The sequence below is a fragment of the Octopus sinensis genome, linkage group LG4 (assembly GCF_006345805.1).
Source record: "Octopus sinensis linkage group LG4, ASM634580v1, whole genome shotgun sequence".
NCBI lineage: Eukaryota > Metazoa > Mollusca > Cephalopoda > Octopoda > Octopodidae > Octopus > Octopus sinensis.
The window spans coordinates 128,962,231-128,982,122 of NC_043000.1; the positions used below are offsets into that span (position 1 = coordinate 128,962,231).

Sequence of the window (19,892 nt, forward strand, 5' to 3'; positions counted from 1 at the left end):
CTCTTCCTCCCTGCCTCCCTCTCTCTCTTCCTCCTTCCTTCTCTCTCTCTCCTGCTGTTCACCTTTTACCTCTCCTCATCAGTCATAGTCATACCATCTATATAACATATCACGCCACCCTAATACGTATGCAGACACGCCACTCATACACGTGTATGCATTCTATTACATCACGTCACGTGTAAAGACATTTTATATACATACTGTATACACACACACACACACACAAACACACACACACACACACACACACACACACACACACACGGCACACAGCATACGCATGCACACACAAATACACACAGGTATACACACGCGCACACACACTCACACACACACACCACACACACACACACACACACATACACACTCACATTCAAACATGATTACGTGCAAAAATGTATACATACGAAAGCACATATACATACGAGAAAGTGATGAAGAGTTCCTGGTTTTAAGGGTATCGCAGAAGGTTCTTTTACAGGGTTTAGGAAAACTGAAGGACCGCTTCAATAAGTGTGAGAATCTGAGAGAAGAATATCTATATTAATAAAAGCGAAGTCCTGTCTGTCCGTCTGAGATCTCTGTATCTCAGTCTGCATTTGATCTACGGAGGCATAATATGCCGTTTTGGAATCAGGTTGATCCTGGTATTGAAATCTGCCCTTCATCTGGTTCTTGAACATCCAGCATTGACATTTGATTTAAAAGCATTTGGGCTGTTATTTTTAGCAGGTAAAATTTGGCCGATTTACACCATCTTAGTTGTCAGATGACACCAGAGATCAAGGAGGAGATTAGTAACATTTCCTTCGTTAATATTACGTCGAGAAAAGAACATTGGTATAAATTGGACAACAGTTGTTAAGTCAACTTGCGACTGGAACAATAGAATGATAGCATTACAGAATAAATTCTCATCCATCCTTAACCTCTGATAAAACACCACCAGGGCATATATATAGCCATTATAGACATATTATATTCATGCTATTTAGCTCCCTTTTGTATTGGGCCGCAGGTCCAATTAGCCCTCTACAGAAGCTAGCTTGAAAGGCTGCACGAAGTGCGGCTTCTCAGCGATTATTGAATAAAAATCATAACTGATCCTATCGTATTTTCTTTCAAACAAAGCCAGGAGCTTTGCAGCACCCCCTTGTACATACATACATACATACATACGTACATACATACATACATACATACATACATACATACATACATACATACATACATACATACATACATACATACATACATACAGGGGGCAGGCCTACCTAAACAGAAGTTTGGAGGAGAAGCAAGCATCATACCAGCTAAAAGCAATGCATAGGTACATATCCCGTAAGCAGAGGGCATTGACAAGAAGAGTAGCCTCTCCTGGACCTGTGATAGATACATTACATTTCACCTAGAAGAATATGCCTTAGCTATCCGGGAACAAGAGATAGCCATTATATGCTAGATAAACAAGAGGAACAAAGATGACACCAAACCTCCACGTTGTCGCTTCTGCTATACCAGTGTGGAAGTTATAACCCACATCATCAGTATCTGCCCCAAAATGTCTACGAGATATTACGTGCCCCTGAGACATGATATATTTGCAAAGGCTATTTGCAATGTTAGCTGCAGGAAGGATTACCTTGGCGTATGCATCAAAGGCATGTTAGAACTAGCGTGTATTCACACCTTTTAAAGCAAGGAATACTGGTGGAACACTCCAATAAAAACAGTTATTCGATACAAACATAATAGACTGGATATTGTTCCGTGGGACGTTAGCAAAATTCACGCAATGTTGTTGAGGTCAGTTGCCCAGCGGATGTGAATGTATGATCAAAGGTCCAGGAAAAGGGCACTTAATGCGGAACTTATAATCCTGACTATAAATTCTAATTTGTACCTATGACCATATGTGCAGAAGGTTATGTACCAACAAATTCACATAAAAACCTAGAAATACTAGGTTTTTCGAAGATGCGGATTCTCCAAATCCAATCTATTAGCGGCACGGTGAAGGTTTATAAGACGTTCCAAAAGATTTTCTATCTGAGATTCTTTAGGTGAATCGATGCAAGTACTTGGGTCCGTGCATCAACAGCTCAAGCAACACACCAACTCAACCACACATTTACAAACACCAAAAACTCTCTTAACTCAAAAAGTCTAGTCATTTTGTTAGTGACCGGCTTGAACTCTCTTAAGAACTTCAATAAAACTCAAAGAAAAAGAACATGCATACATATATGCATGCCTCAAACATACATACATACATACATACATGCATACATACATACACACATACATACATACATACATACATACATACATACATACATACATACATACATACATACATACATACATACATACATACATACAGCTGTTGTGGAACATGATTACTTGATTAACTGCCTCGCGACCAATCTTGAGAAGTTAGGTTTTACAAAACCAGAAAAAACAGCCAAACAAGAGTCTGCAGCTGCAAGCCATCAGCCGTGATGTCAAAACATGTAAAACATTCAAGAGGTTTAGCATGTAATGGAATCTATGTAAAGTAATGCCCTCCATCCTGCATTCATGTGTGCATGTGCACACATGTATATATGCACGCATATGCATATATGTGGGCGCATAAATAGATACTCACATGCATATATACATCCTCGGCCACTCTGAATTAAAATCTCATTGCTCGTTTTTTGCTTTAATTATTCGAATCCCTTATGCCATACATATATTCCACTCTTTTCGCATACGTCTACACCTCTTGGCTGCTGGAGAGAGGCCATGCTGATGAATCCTATTGAAACAGAAACACATGTCCATAACTGCCCTCTTATCTCCAATCAATAAAGCTGTCCCTTTTCTTTAATGGCATGTCAACTTTGAAGAATTCTTGATTATTGGGAATATTTCCGCTTCTCATATGCAGCTGTTCTCTGCTACCATTATGACGCATCTTCTAGAGGTGGAGATGATTGTAATTAATTTAACATTTTATTTTGTTGAGTATTTTATATACTTGTATTTATCTATGATGTTCATAAGCATGTCACTGGCCACTCTGAGCTATTCCTCTTATCTCGCTTTTGTTTAAGTTATACATTAATTCCTACTCTGTTGATGCCTAAATTCCAAAGAAAGGGTCTTGTTTCTAGGCTAGAAACCGGCTGATTCTCAATTACTGAGAAATTCGTAAAATATAAACCAGGAACGAACATATATACACCCACATCACCCACCCTTCTCTTCATTCCTTTTCATCTTTATACATACATATTTTTTATATAACATAAAAAAAAGTTACGTGGGTCTCCGTCGGTTTCTATGATAAATATTCCACTTGTCAGATAAATAGGAGCATGCATTCATTAAATCATAGTGTAAGTGGCTGGGTGTTCCATAGACACTTGTATCTTTAGAGTAATTTTCAGACAGAATCAATATGACACTACAATAAGGTCAACCCTTTGAATTAATAAGCACAGTCCGTCCTTCCGGCTTCTTCACAGTTTCCATCTGCCAATTTCGATAACCGGACTTGAGTCGATAAAAGACGCCTAAACATGCTTCGCTAAAGAATCGAGCCCAAGACAGCTCAATTGCAAAGAGAACTTATCTGCCAGCCGGCCGAACTTGCATTCTTCAGACATATATTCATGCACTCACACGCATAGTCACATACATGCGCACATACATATATATACACATATGCATATGCACATACACGCACACAGTGACGCACAAAGATGCACGCATACACACACGCACACGCGCACACACACGCACTCACACACACACTTATACGCAGGTGTTATCAATGTGTGAGTGTGTGTCTATATGTGTATATATACATACACAAAAAGCTTTGGTTGCATTCTTCAATGTTAAGTACATCCATTGTATTCTGGTAAGATGGCAGACAATGTGTTTTACGATGGGTGGGAGAAGGTGAGTTGGGTGAACGGGGTTGGTAGGAAGAAAAGAAAAAAAAAATTGCAAACACACAAATACACAAACAAAAACGTAGAAAGTATGTTGGGGTGATGGCGAGGGTGAGGGTGAAGACGGCGGAGAATTGATAGGTTTACAGGTTACCTGGCAAACAGATAGCTGTTTGTTCACAACAAAACCTGTTGTTCTTGGATTACCCTGCTGACATACACCGGCGGGGGTTCTGTCTAACGTCTCCGTTCCGGTGTGACACAAGACGCAGTTATGATTTGGGTCGAGCTCAGGTGATGGTGTTGGTAGTGGTGCTGCTGGTAGTAGTTGTGATGATGATGATGGTGGTGGTGGTGGAGGTAGTAATTGTGATGCGGTTATGAGGTTTGGGGGGGTGATAAGGAAAGTGACAGGAGGACTCAATAGTTTAGTCGTCCGCTGAGGTTGGTACCTTGTGGTTCATACACCGGCGACACAACGGCGTGATTGCAAAAGCTACCGCCGCTAAAGCCACCAAGCCTTCTTCTTCTTCTTCTTCTCTTCTTCTTCTCAAGATCTTCGAAGGTAGGAAATCAAGACTAAGCAACCCATTCCATCATTTTATTCCATTGGTTCCGAAACTTTTTCAGGCTGCCCCCGCCCCCTTGGTTCTCAGGTCACATTTTTAGTGCCCCCACTACCACCATCATCCACAGACCTAGACCATTTACTGCAGCAAATTCAAAACAACAATATTTCACAAATAAAACTTAACCTAATTTACCCTTTATTTTTTTGTTTGTTTTTTTACATTCATTGCTCCGTTTTGGTCATCCCATTTTCTTCAACGCCTCTCTGAGTCTTCCCACAGCCCCTAGAGCGGGGTGGGGGCGGTACCGCCCACTTTGGGAACCACTGTTTTATTCGGAAGTATTTGTGTCTTAGTCTTAAATTTCTAAGCAAAACGACATGCGCTGACTAAGGCAGAGCGTTTGATATCTGAAATGTTGCCTGGTGCTCACAGCACTCTGTTAGCTGGACAATGAGATCAACTGAAAAGAGAATCAGTGTTGTAACTGAGCGACGATTAACTCGGAATGGTTATGAAAGACGACAACGTCGTTTGAGCACTCTCTTCTGGTGGACGTAACGAGGGTTTTGGCCGCTCTGTGTAGTAACTAAATTGGTTGTCGTCTTCCTTCACTGCAACGTACCTTTGACTACAGCAAACACATGTATACAAGGTGTCGGTCCTTTTCAATCCGCACATTCCACACTACGCCACTGCTTTCAGTTAGGGGATATTGGACAATCTCTTAAAGTCCTTGATCTGGTTGTGAGTTGGTTTTACAGAGAATCGGTATTATCTGTTCGGGACAAGTTCTACTGGCATAAAAATGCCGGTTGCCAAACTCGAATCCATTTCGAGGCTTTCCCTGCCGTCTGTCTTTGATCGGAAATTGCAAAATGTCTTTTTTTCCTATCCTGTAGCTTTAGGGAAAACGATTGCATGGTGGATAAGATCGAGGGTCTGAAGAAAGACAGTTTCCTCTTTGGTCAAAACCTCATCAATTTGTTTGAATTCCATAAGGAGAAGGGGAGGGAGGAGGTGGATAAAAGAAGCGAGGATGGACAGTGGGCCGAATAACACAATGGGGGAGGGCACTTGCCTTTGATAGATCAATTTTTTAATCTGCAGTGTCCATTGCTTGGCCTTAGATGGCTTCTCCCTCTATGATTGGGACATCTCATTTCGTGACTTATGTATACTTTTGTTTGTCGTGCCTCTTGCTTTTCTTCACTTTCTTTTGTTTTTTCTTTGCATAATTGATTCTGCATAAACCCCAATGTTTTATCATTTTTCCTTATAATGTTTCTTTCATTCGTAGTCCTTGTAGCAGACAAGACGTTATTATTGTTACTGTGGTAGTGGTGGTGGTGATGACTGCGGTTGTTAATCTATTACCTTTGACAGCATTCATTCGTGGAATGTACATCTTGATCAAACATTCACTTGATGTATCAAATGACTCTCTAAGCCACCAGTACGTAGATGTAAGAAGATTGAGATGTTTATTTATTTATTTATTTATTTTTTATTTGTTAACCAATCGAGAAAAGGCAATGGTCATGACACATCCAGGTTCTTACAGACTGTTTTGACTTTGATATAGTCAATCAACCAAGAAAGGGCAGAACCCATGAAGCGTACAGGTTCTCCCAGATTCCTTGACCTTGACGCAGTCAGCCGCTCAAAAATGAGTAGTTACCACGATATGTGCGTATCCATAAAGACCGTTTCCCCATGATACAGTTAGCCAATCGAGAGAAGACAGTAGGCATGACACGTACATGCTCCCTTAGATTGTTTAACTTTAATGCAGTTAGTTACTCGAGCATGTGTTGTGGCTAAAACATGTACACGGTCTCAGAGGTTGTTTAGGCTTGATGAAGCAAATTCCGTCTTTCCATTTTCACTCCTATGGTTTGATTCCATTTGAGGCGATGATAAAAGAAACTTGCCGAAGATAACACGCAATGATATCAAATCCAGAATTTCATAATTGGCAAAGCGAATTTCGTAAACACTCGACCATACTTGCACGTAATAAACTAACTAGTTCAGCTGTGATAGAAACAGCGTGTCTCTCAGACTGATATTGTTGTTATTGTTGTAGCTTAGCCCAGGTTAACCATCACTGAGCAGACCCACGATCAAGCTGTAACCATTTTGTCTTTTATTTAGACACAAAGTATTTAGAACTACTTTTCTCTGCGTACCTTTGTTTTTCTAAGACTGAAGCTTGTGATATGAAGGAAATTTGGTTGTTAATTTTAAGTCGAGCAAACATATTGAAGTTCTTTTATCGATACCTACGTTAGGAGTTATAGCGTATTAGTGATTAAATCATTACAAATCTGTCAAATTCACACATTGATGTTTGTATGAGAGTAATATTCCCATATATATATATATATATATATATATATATATATATATATATATAATATATATATATCATAATTGAGCTTTATATAGCATCAGCAGGATGTCAAAGATGAAATATTTCCTCTCTTAGTCTTCATGGTTTGGCAATGTCATATGCGTGATCCTCAGAGATTTTGTTGCAACTTTTGAAGGTTTAGTTGTTTATTGTTCACGGGATGTTGAGGTAGAAAGTTAATTTCTTAATATACGCAAGGTTTTTGTTTCTACCCTTTTTAAAGAGACTGGGTTGTCAAATCCTTACTAAAGAATTTCCTAGTGATCATATATAGCAGCAGAATATGTCTTACATTAGATGTTTGGTTCGTCAAACCGATATAGTTTAACACTGCCTAAACAACCAGAGATGTCGCACAAATCTGGTGGGTTGTCTGCAAATTAGCTATTAGCAACGGACGGAAAGTCTACTTCCATTGCTGATGTCTAATTTATATATATAACCCACCAGCTTTTTGCAACATCGCTGTCAGTTTAATCCATTTTAAAATACATCGGTTTGACGGAATTTCAGTCTGGCAATCAGTGGTAGATTACCTCTTGTTGATGAGGCACAAATTACGCTGAAATCACGTGATACAAACAGGCCCATCCGTCTTGTTAATAAACTTTCGCTTACCGATATAATCTGTGCCTTATTAACACTTAACGTCTACACTAGGTGATTTTTCAGGACTATTCTTCCAGCTCATGGCATATTTGCACAGCACATCCAAGTTAAGTTGGATGTACAAATTAATATTCGTTACAAAGGCTGCTTCTATTGCTAATACATACGTACACACACACACATACAGACACACTCACACAAGTGCCGCGCACACACACACATCCAGTGCAGACCTTAAGATCGTGAATATATAAATTATCGTGATCTTGCTGTTGTAAGAGCAGCAAATGCAGACATGCAGCCTGTACAGTGAGACAGTTGAACACACCAAGTCTGCCTCTCCAGACGAATTTTTTTTTCTTTTTTTGCAACAACAAAAAAATTGCACCAGTTTTAATAATAAAGTGAATAGAATAACTAACAGACAGACTGTCTCCTTGAATATTCCTTTCGAAATATCTATGCCACCAGAAACAATTGTATGGTTGTTCTTTCAGTTACGGGGGCTAGGATGTTTGACCCAGTCTTTGTAAGCATTTCAATAGCTGCAACTAGGGTAGCGAGCACTTTTGTAAAATACAATGATTCTAGCAGCCAAGAGAGAGTTAAACGACTTTTGTGTAATCAAGCCATACTGATATAAGGTTTCTGAGGGCTATATGTTTCACTTCAGGCAGTACAGCTCTATTAATTACTGCTTGGCACAACCCCCTACACTCCCATATTCCATCTGCCTGTTTATCGGTTACTATCATTTACCGTGCAATGGTCTTGAATGGACTGATTTAAACAGACTGTAGAAAGTGTACACATGATATTTCGTTAAGAATTAGGCCTGTATTTCTCAGTATTTTCATAAATGACTGCGAGATAGCTTCTTGCTATGTTTGGTGTATCAACGTGGGCTTCTATTGTTGTTTTAAACATATTGGTGAGTGTTGTTCTTTAAAATGTTGAAATTTTGTACCAAATATGAAATCTCATCCTGTGGTGCTGCTTTCCCGAAACTGCAGTAAATGTTTGAAGTCTATATCGAGTAGTTTTCTTATTTATCTGACCATATCAGTCGTCTTTTTTCCTGTCGTTTAGACCTACAGTAAATGTAGACCGAGATCCTTGCCGACAGCTCCCTTGTATGTCTTGTACCTGCTGAATTTAAGTTCACTAATTTAGAAGATCAGAAGTTACGATGGCGCATTGATGTAGTGGTTAGAAATTCTATAATCCGAAATGAGGAAGAAGTCTAGACCACAGACGGAATTTAGCTAAAACAAGACCATACCAGACACGAATGAATACTTTGCCAATGTCATGTACAACGGCATTGTATTTACCAAATGTAATTTCCTCTTACAACAAAATCCTTTCTCGATACTTTAAATAACACCAACAGTTTAGACATGTGACTAAATTAGGGAGGAAATCGGGCCAATTAATATCAAAATATGCAAAATTCTGAGATCATCTTGTAGTTTCCAAAGAAATAATATCGTCAAGCTCTATTTTAGAAGAAAGGAAACAACGGGAAAAGAGGTTAGGCATTAATCAACTCACGCTTTGAGTGGCGTATGGTAAGCATTTAAAAAGTAAGCATTGAACAAGAGCAGAGAAAATGAATACATTAAATACTCAAAGGCAAAGAGAACAACATTTTACGAGTCGGGAGTGAACTTCTCAGGAAGCACTACTTCCGATGGCTTGCAACACGGAAGCAAACGTGAGACGAACGCATGTCAACGAAACGTGAAAGAGAAACGTCGAAGACCAACAAAAAGCTATGCATGGATTTGCCACGTTGATATTTGAGAACACTAACAATATTTATTTCTTTACTAGCCACAAGGAGCTAGACATAGAAGGAACAAACAAGGACAGACAAACGGATTAAGTCGATTACATCGACCCCAGTGCGTAACTGGTACTTATTTAATCGACCCCAAAGGATGAAAGGCAAAGTCGACCTCAGCGGAATTTGAACTCAGAACGTAATGGCAGACGAAATACGGCTACGCATTTCGCCCGGCGTGCTAACGTTTCTGCCAGCTCGCCGCTTTCATAGTTGGGCAAGTAATGAATGGTAATATGTTAAACAGTCCATCTGTTTAAGGTAAAAGGATTTTGTTTGTTCAATGAAAACCAATGAGGGTAAAGTGCACGTGTAGATTTTGCTCGTGACACATTTTCAAAAGAAAAATATTTATTATCTTAAAATACAGTTGAATAAAAGAAATTTCTCATTTGTATATGCAATAAATATATGTTATTAGTTTTCTAAATTTCATCAACATATTGGCTGTCTGCTCTATAGAAAACTTATCTCTGCAAAATTTCATTAAAAATAAGCCTACTATGTGCATTTGTTCTGTACCTATTATGTTAACTCTCTCTGATCTCTCTTTTACTCTCTCCCTTCTCTCTTTCTCTTTCTCACCCCCCCTCTCTCTCTCTCTATCACTGTCTCTGATGTAAAGCGTGACGAGAAATCAGTCAACCAACCAACCAACCAACCAACCAACAGTTATAGCAGCTATTATTAAATAGAGATATATTTTGTTCAGGGGCCAATCATTACTACAGATGGTATTGTATGATTTTAGCAACAACACCATACTGCATAGCAATATGAAGTTGTTAAAACTTTACGGTAGTTAATAATCATAAGTGTAATATCTTCCACAATTATAAGAAATAAACGGTAATTGGAAGTATAATGGCATCAACATGTATTAAGTAGTTATCTCCTGCTGTTCAATTGTAAGAGTATAACTTGCGACATGTGACTTGATGTAAAGGGTACGAGTCTATGAGCGACAACACATCCTGTTAATATTGTTAGTGTTCTTTCGCCGAGGTCGACTTTGTCTTTCATCCTTTCGGGGTCGATTAAATAAGTACCAGTTACGCACTGGGGTCGATATAATCGACTTAATCTGTTTGTCTGTCCTTGTTTGTTCCCTCTATGTTTAGTTCCTTATGGGTAGTAAAGAAATAGGTATTTCGTCTACCACTACGTTTTGAGTGTAAATTCCGCCGAGGTTGACTTTGCCTTTCATCCTTTCGGGGTCGATGAATTAAGTACCAGTTACGCACTGGAGTGTAATTGACTTAATCCCTTCGCCCAAATTTGAGGCCTTGTGCTTCCAGTAGAAATGATTACTTACCCAACTAAGCTGCTTTGTACCATAAGATTCTTTCATAATGATATGTTGAGTACTGTACTGTACGGATTTTTGTCCAAGAAATTTGAAGTGAAGAGTGAAGTCAAGTAACAATGTCTCTTCGACCCGACACTGTTGCTATCTTTTTGAGTTTCTGAAACACATTTAAGTCTTCCGATTGTCTATCTACCACTTAAACAAAGTCTAACGTCGGGCTAATGTGAACTCAGAGCCGCTATTCTGTGAGTACAACTGTCTCTCGTGGATCAAAGTAGCAGAACTGACCTAGTTAAATAGAGACTTGGAGAAATAGTTATCATGCTAAAAGAAAGTTATGCATCGGTATATATCTCTAAGAAAAAGAATATCAACAACATTGACAAAAATGGTAGCCTCTCCTGCACCTAAAACAGATATATCACTTCTCATTAAGAAGGTGACACCTTTGCTATCCAGGAACGGAAGATTCCTACTAAAATATTTAAATGCCTCAAAATGTTTTCAATGTGAATGAAAATGTTGATAGTGCCACTCCAGTGTCGAATACATCATCCACTTCATCAGAAGCCGTCCCAAAATATCTCCAAGATACTACCTTGCCATGAGACACGATATTGTCGATAAAACCATTAACAATATTGAACACAGTAAGGATTCTCCGATGGTTATACCAAAGCACACCAGATCCAAAACGTTTCCACACCTTTAAAAATAAAAGAATACTGGTGGAACATTCCACTAAAAGAAAATAACTTGATGCAGAACACAATATACCAGATATTGTTCTATAGGAAGCAAAAGTCATGCACTGCTTTAGAGATAAGATGATGTTCTTTACTTCTTCAAATATTGAAGAGAAGGAGAACATCTATAAAGAACGAAGGAAATACTTAAGCTTACTTATAACCAGCTAACAGAGTTACATTTGTACTTATTATCATAGGTACACTGTTTTCTCGTCATAGTCCTTTCTACAATAGGCACAAGGCTAGCAATTTCGGAGTAGGGGGCAAATCGATTATATCGATCTCAATGATTAACTGGTACTATTTTTATAGATCCCCAAAAAATGAAAGGCAAAGTCGACCTTGGCAGAATTTGAACTCCAAACATAAAGACAAACGAAATGCCGCTAAGCATTTTGCTCAGCGTGCTAACGGTTCTGCCAGCTCGCTGCCTTACTGGGTTTTGTATAATAGACTTACATAAAAGCTTAGAAACATTCAAAGTTTCCAAGAAAGAACAAAGAAAACTGATTCGAAATTGATCTAATGAAAATTTGCGAAACATTCCAGGTATTCTCCATTTAAAGTTCCTAGACTGAACACATGCACGCAGCTATATGTGCATACAGAACACACGCTCGCACACACACACACACACACACACACACACACACACACACACACACACACACAAAGTAATGTAACACGTACATGCTTGTGTTCTAAAGCGGCATGCATACCCACTGTATACGGACAAGTTTATCTACACAAACATACATATTTGCACTCACTAATTCACATAGCCTCAAACCCCAACAGCTGTCTTGACTTAAACAAAAGACCCTTGTCATTTTGTTGCTGACCGTTTTGAATTCCACCAAAGAAAAACCTAAATTAATCCCAAAGAAATACACACACATACCATTCAAATTCGCACATACAATAGTATCTATGCCAACCCACATATTGTGCACATGTATATATATACATACATACATGCATGCATCCATCCATCCATCCATACAGTTACTATAATGTGGTGTGTGTGTGTGTGTGTGTGTGTGTGTGTGTGTGTGCGTGTGCGCGTGCGTGTGTGCGTGCATGCATGCGTGCGCGTAATTCATGGATATTGAGAAAACTGGTTTGGACATGATTAGAAACTGAAATTCCAATTAAGATACAAATAATTTTTTGTTTCTCATTAAACAGACTATTTGATCGGTCGAATCTTCTGTACGTTTCCTTAATTTGGAGGATTACCAGGCAGAATTCGGGAGATTATATTCCACTCATTTAAACCAATTAAATTAACATTTTATCGGCAGAATACTGGAAATTCAGTACTACAGTGTAGAAGAAAGTATAAAATTAGATATTTAATTACCTCAGTAAAGTCGAATGGTAAACGGAAAACAAGAATAAAATTTTATCCTCCCATGTTCTGTATTATAGTTCCTTAACCAAAATTGGACCGACATTTAGTTTTAAGGTGTATTTTAATTTTTCTTTTTACTGTAGGGACAAAGCCTAAAATTTTAGGGGAATGGAGCTAGTCGACTACATGTATCTCAGTGTTCAACTGATACTTATTATATCGACTCCGAACGGAAATGGAAGGTAAAGTCGACCTCGGCGGAAGTTGAACTCAGACGGGAGAAATGCAGCTAAGCAGTTTTCCCCCAGCGTACTAACGATTCTGCTAGCTCACCGCTATGAAGCTTATTTTAATTTAAAACCGCTAAAGTTTGTTATAAAAGTAACACTGAAACACTGATAAACACTTATAAAAGGAAAAGGGAAGAATAGAATCTCAATTTGAAACCTCCACCTTTTATTTTACATTAAAGCGGTACCCCAGCATGGCCGCAGTCAAATGACTGATTCAAGTAAAAGAATAAAAGAATACTTTTGTTTAAATCGTTCTAAAGTCTCTGAGAATTTTTTTTTCTTGACTTATAAGGCTAGTTACATGGTTTCTATGACGTATATGGCTGAGATCGCAACGTTCGCCCTGAACGCGATGCTGGTTCGTCGCAGGCTTCAAGGCTTACAGTTTTGAGAGGAGGGAGCAAGTCGATTACATCAGCCCTTGTTCTTGACAGGTTTTTATTTTATCAACCTCAAAGGGATAAAAGGCAAAGTTGATTCCGGCGGTAATCGAACTTAGAATGTCTAATGAAAGTTTGCGAAACATTCCAGGGATTCTCCATTTAAAGTTCCTAGACTGAACACATGCACACAGCTATATGTGCATATTGAACACACGCGCACACACACACAGAGTAATGTAGCCGGAAGAAATATCTCTTAGCATTTTCTCTGGCGTGCTCATGATTCTACCAGTTTGTCGCCTTCTTGTACGGATTATTGTATATAATGATTCATAACATTGGCACAAGTTCCACTGTACATGATTACCTAAGGCTTGTGTATAGTCTTACTCTACTCTATTTAGCTGGAACATAAACATTAACAAAACTATTAACACATTAAGATGTAACTATACAAAAGACTTATGAGAATATCATGAACAGAGCTCAAAACCAGTGACTAACGAAGGTGAAATATTTTAGATATTTCATTAAACACAATCAAAAACAGAAGACTGATATATTTCGAACGTTTAATAAGTAAACGGACAAGATAATCTGTTAATAAAGGACAAAACGAATGCGAAAAATGTAGAAGGAGGCTAAAAACGCAACGGTGGGATATTCTCAAAAACTGGACAGACTATAAGAAGTTTTCTAAACGATAGGCTATAAAACTAATGATTTCTCATAATGATAAATTGATAATACTGTACCACAAAGCCTTAACCGCTTCTGGATTAAAATAAATAAATAAACAAAAAAAAATACTTCTGATTATTAGCTTCTGATATAGTTTTTGTGTGACTCTCATCACAGCAGTACTCACATGTCTAGACTATTACTTCTGCTACTACTACATATTAAAAAGAAAAAAAACTTGGCCAAACACCAAAATGGCTATCCGGCTAATTGACAAAGATTCGCTCACCGACATGCTATAACATCTAAGCTACAGATGTTGTCTTTTTACTTTACCTCTTATACTACAACAACAATAACTACTACTACTAATTGAGATTTTTACTTCTCTGAAACTGGGTGGTATCTGTCTATCAATCGCTTTGCCTACAGTGTTCCATCCCTAAACCTTTCATTAACTATTTTGTACAATCCGTTCTCCCCAGAATTGCAATCTTCTGAGACTCTCCCTGACCATAATATTTACATAAACATCAAACTGCAAATGTTCAAGCTGAATCACATCCCGATTTAGGGAAATGATGCAAGAGCCATATCTACCACCACCACCACCACCACCACCACCACAATAGCAACCACTACCTATCATCCAATATGGTCATGTTGATAGAATCAGTCAACAAACCAAGAAATGGCAGCACGGATCTATTTGGTCCCATTAACTGAATTACCAAAAAGGTAAAATGGTTATGCGATTCCCAATAACAGTGTTATTGTTATTAGTGAGGGCGCGTGGCTTAGTGGTTAGGGCATTCGGCTCATGATCGTAAGGTTGTGAGTTCGATTCCCGGCGACGCGTTGTGTCCTTGAGCAAGACACTTTATTTCACGTTGCTCCAGTCCACTCAGTTGTACTTGTATTTCAAAGGGTCAGCCTTGTCACTCTCTGTGTCACGCTGATTATCCCCGAGAACTACGTTAAGGGTACACGTGTCTGTGGAATGCTCAGCCATTTGCACGTTAATTTCACGAGCAAGCTGTTCCGTTGATCGTATCAGCTGGGACCCTCGTCGTCGTAACCGGCGGAGTCTTTATTGTTATTAATTAGCTACAACCTGGCCTTAGTTGAGCAAACCTACGGCATTCCAGTCAAGCTTTTTCTCTAAGCATAGTATACATTGAACTGTATTGTTTAATGTCACTTTTTCTTTTTTAAAGCGATAGGGTATTATTTGTAGGTGATTTGACTTGTTTTTTGAAGGTCAAATCAGCATGTCGCGACTACCAAATTGTCATGAGGAAGTAGCGTAATTCACTTCTGCACGTTAAAACTGCAAAACTGATTAGAGATTACTTAAACCTTTCGCTCCTTATGAGACATGGGACATCGACGGCTTCTTTCCACTGCCCTTGGCTCTCGGTTGTATTTTCTGCTTCTCTCTAGTTGGTTCGCTACTTTTTCAGCTCTGTCTCAGTATTTTTAGGACTTTCTCTTTTCCACCTCCCACGTGGGTTCCATGTCAGGGTCTGACGTGTCATCGCATCATATGCCTTCCTAAAGGAAGGCCTTTCTCACCCAGGTCCTCGTTGTTTATGAATTGTCATCAATGTTTCTGTAACTTTGCTTTTTCTAGGTAGGAGTGTTGGCCTTACACAAACCCATGTGCCTGCTTACCTGCATGAATGTGTGTATGTGTATTGTGTCTGCGTCTGTAAATATGTGTGTGTAGACATTCGTGTGTGTGTGTGTTGGGGGGTATGGGCTGTTAATGTATAAATATTTAGGATATCAACTAGGAAGTGATGTTATTTCATCCCTGTTTTGAAAGACAAATTGTTTCTTGACGTATATAAAGTTTCCATGACGTATATAAAGTTCGTCTAAACATCAGCCATTTAAAGACGATCAAACGATAAGGTGGTCCGTATTAAAGTAGCCTCTGTTCCTTGACCTGTCCAAAATAAGAGGCTCTACTAAGAGCCTGCACTTTGCTGGCATAGCTCTCAGAATCATCAAGGCACATGGGCTACCACACTGCAACAAGGACTGGACCTTGTGGAAGTGATGAGAGATTGATTGAACTCAATTTCGCAGGTTGGGATTTGTTTACCTATATCAAGACAGGCCTTCTGTCCCCAGGCGTATTCTAACACCTCAGAAAACAGATTAGTATTAACCCTGTGGAATAAAATAATACTGATTTTTAACATTAGTATGCAGCCTAGAATTTCAGGAGGGAGGGAACAGTCAATATAGTCAATTCCGGAAAGATAAACGGCTATGTGACCCTCGTTAGGATGTGAACTCAAAATGTAAATGAATGCACATTAACCCTGCATCTGTTTGTTGTTCAACGTGTAAACGATTCTGCTAATCCACCATCGAGTAGAGAAGAATGATCTAGGGGGTGGATTAGCGCCTAGCAGAGAAGAGGTTCATTTTTTTTTCTACTCTCGGCACAAGGCCCGAATGTTTGGGAAAGGGGGCCAGTCGATTAGATCGACCCCAGTACGCAGCTGGTACTTAATTTATCGACCCCGAGAGGATGAAAGGCAAAGTCGACCTCGGCGGAATTTGAACTCAGAACATAAAGACGGACGAAATATTGTTAAGCATTTCGCCCGGAGTGCTAACATTTCTTATTTCTTAATTGCCCACAAGTGGCTAAACATAAAGGGAACAAACAAGGACAGACAAAGGGATTAAGTCGATTACATCGACTCCAGTGCGTAACTGGTACTTAATTTATCGACCTCCGAAAGGATGAGAGGTAAAGTCGACCTCGGCGGAATTTGAACTCAGAACATAACAGCAGACGAAATACCTATTTCTTTACTACCCACAAGGGGCTAAACACAGAGTGGACAAACAAAGACAGACAAACGGATTAAGTCGATTATATCGACCCCAGTGCGTTACTGGTTCTTAGTTTATCGACCCCGAATGGATGAAAGGCAAAGTCGACCTCGGCAGAATTTGAACTCAGAACGTAACAGCAGACGAAATATCGATAAGCATTTCGTAAATTTTTTATTTCCCACAAGGGGACAACAAAGAGGGAGCATTACAATCTGATGTGGGGTCAGATTTCACGTATGAGTTAACAAAAAGATGAATTTAAAAATTTTACATAAATATGAATAGTTCGAATGATAACATATACAAGACAACAATACAGAATGGAGTGGGGCGGCGGGATATGCTCGGACCCCACGAGCCCCGTCTCACCACTGATGCTTTGGGTTCTTCCTGCGTTGTATTCATGCGGTTCCATCCATACGCAGCATTCGTGCGACATTCTTCCACCAATCTTGGAATATTTTCGCGGACAGGCATTTTTTCTCTAACCCTATTTTCCTCCTTAGGTGGCAGATGAAGAAATTCACCAAGCCAGGGCCAGAGATAAAAATGCCTGTTATTAACCCTTTAACTCGCGTCTTCCAAATCACCTTTCTCGCAATTGCCATCCAGATGGAGCTACAGATACCTCAACCTCAGCGTGTGCCTGCACATCATCAGCTAAGGCATCCTTAGCCCACACTTTAATGGTTGTTGGCAGCAAATAGAGCGTCTCACAAGTGGATTCGAACCCTTCCACAAGAAGCGGAAGAGCTGTCTTTCCAGCTTGCTCAACCACGAATCAGAGCAGGGAACGACAGTTAGGTGGTAGGTGATGACCGATGCGATGAACACATTGGCTACCTCCGCCCTCCCTTTCAGGGATAACCACCGCCAAGACCAGGTCTTGGCTATGTGGGCCACCCTGCTCTCTACCTCGGCCCAGTTCTTCTCTATTTGGAGGTCTGGTCCAAACCAGAAGCCTAGCAACTTAATCGGACCCTCCATCCAACGTCCCACGACGCTGTCAGGAGGCATCGACTTGCCTCTCCAGGTGTCGAGTTGTTGTGTAATGCGACTATCCCCCTATCTTCTGCTTCCTTTCTTACTATTTTTGGTTTGTCTTTTTTTGGAATTTTCTTTCTTGGTTTTAGTTCCATCTGTTTTTGTTGATTTGAACATTCCATTTTTCTCTTGTAAGTTGCTTTCTTTTTTTCTGTTTCTCTCTCTCTCTCTCTCCTCCTCCTCCTCCTCCTCCTCCTCCTCACCATCGGATTCTTGCTCGTCGTCTCTACAGTATATGGCCCAGCTGGCCACGCTGGAAACATCGGGGCTTACGTCCCTCGACGAATACGTTAAGGAATTCCTCCCCAATTTCTATTTACTCCGGTAACTGTTCTAAAATTGACTGTTCTGCTTGTATTAGGAAGTGAACCATTTAATCAGTCCAATAAGACTTTTCTCTGACGGTAGCCTGAAGGAGTGTTATATTAATCTTCCTTCTTTGCCAGGACTGCCGCCATCAACCACATAGGGTCGACTTGAGGTGGGACTCTTGGTATACGTATCTTTGACATCCTCATTCCCATATATAGAGGAATTAAAACAACGTCCTCCGTTTCTAAATGTTCATAAATCTTTCAGAGGATATTTGAAACGGGTGGGAGGGAAAGCGGAAGTTATGCTCAAATCAGAAACTTAACCCGAATGCTTGTATCCGAGATGTCGCTCAAGTAGGTCACGAGAAAATTTGAATTCAAGGCATTAAGAACCAGAAGAAATACTGAAAATATAGGACAAGAAATGCGGAACTAATGCAAAACACCCAGTCTAGCACCCTTACTGTTCCGCTTGTCTACAACCTGGACTGGTACTTTCTGTTCTTTTCTACTCTAGGTACAAGGCCCGAAATATTTGGAGAGGGGGCCAGTCCATTAGATGGACCCCAGTACGCAACTAGTTCTTAATTTATCGACCCCGAAAGGATGAAAGGTAAAGTCGACCTCGGCGGAATTTAAACTCGACGTGAAAACAGACGATTTGGGCTAAATTTATAATTTGTTACCTTGGCACAAATTAAAAATTTGGGGGAGAGAACAATCGGTCAAATCGATTCTAATACTTGACTGGTACTTTATTTTATTGACTCCAGAGGGATGGAATACAAAGGTGGCTTTGGTGGGATTTGAACTCAACCACAGAACTGAAAAATTACCACTCATTGAATTGATTATAATCATGTGCCTCGATTGTGGAAATTTTCTAATGACAAAGCAGTGTATGTATAATTGTGAATAAGTATGCATATGCGTGCTTACCTTCACGAATGTGTGTGTGTGTGTGCGTGTTTGTGTGCGTAAATATGTGTGTATGTGCGTTGACATTCGTGTGTGTGTGTGTGTGTGTGTGTGTGTGTGCTAATGCATAAATATTAGGATATCAACTAGGAAGTGATGTTATTTCATCCCTGTTTTGAAAGGCAAATTGTTTCTCAGTTCCTCTAAACATCAACCATTTAAAGATGACCAAACGATAAAATTAACAAGTCAAAATTGTGACGTTTTAACAATTTGGCACCGAATTTTTGTCTCTTTCCTTTTATTTATTTTTTCTTTGCTAAACCAAACCAAAATGATAGAAACAGAAAATAAGGTTATCATACTTCTGGCGTGTAATTTCCCACATGAAATAAAAATCGGGCCCTTTTCTAAAGCCATTTTGACTTGTACCTAATAAAAAATCAAATACGAATAGACAACCGCATTCCAGCTTATCTGGCTGAACTAGAAAAAGAGTCTGATGTGTGTGTGTGTGTACGTGTGTGTGCGTGTTCATACTCACGTACATAGATACATACATACATACATACATGCATATATACATATGGACATACAT

At 39.4% G+C, this 19,892-nt stretch overlaps 1 long non-coding RNA gene across 2 annotated transcripts in view; it reads left to right on the plus strand.

The window, feature by feature from the left end:
* Positions 1-19,892, plus strand: part of LOC115210340 — a 138,946-nt gene that overhangs the window by 92,494 nt on the left and 26,560 nt on the right. The gene's annotated exons all lie outside the window — the stretch shown is intronic.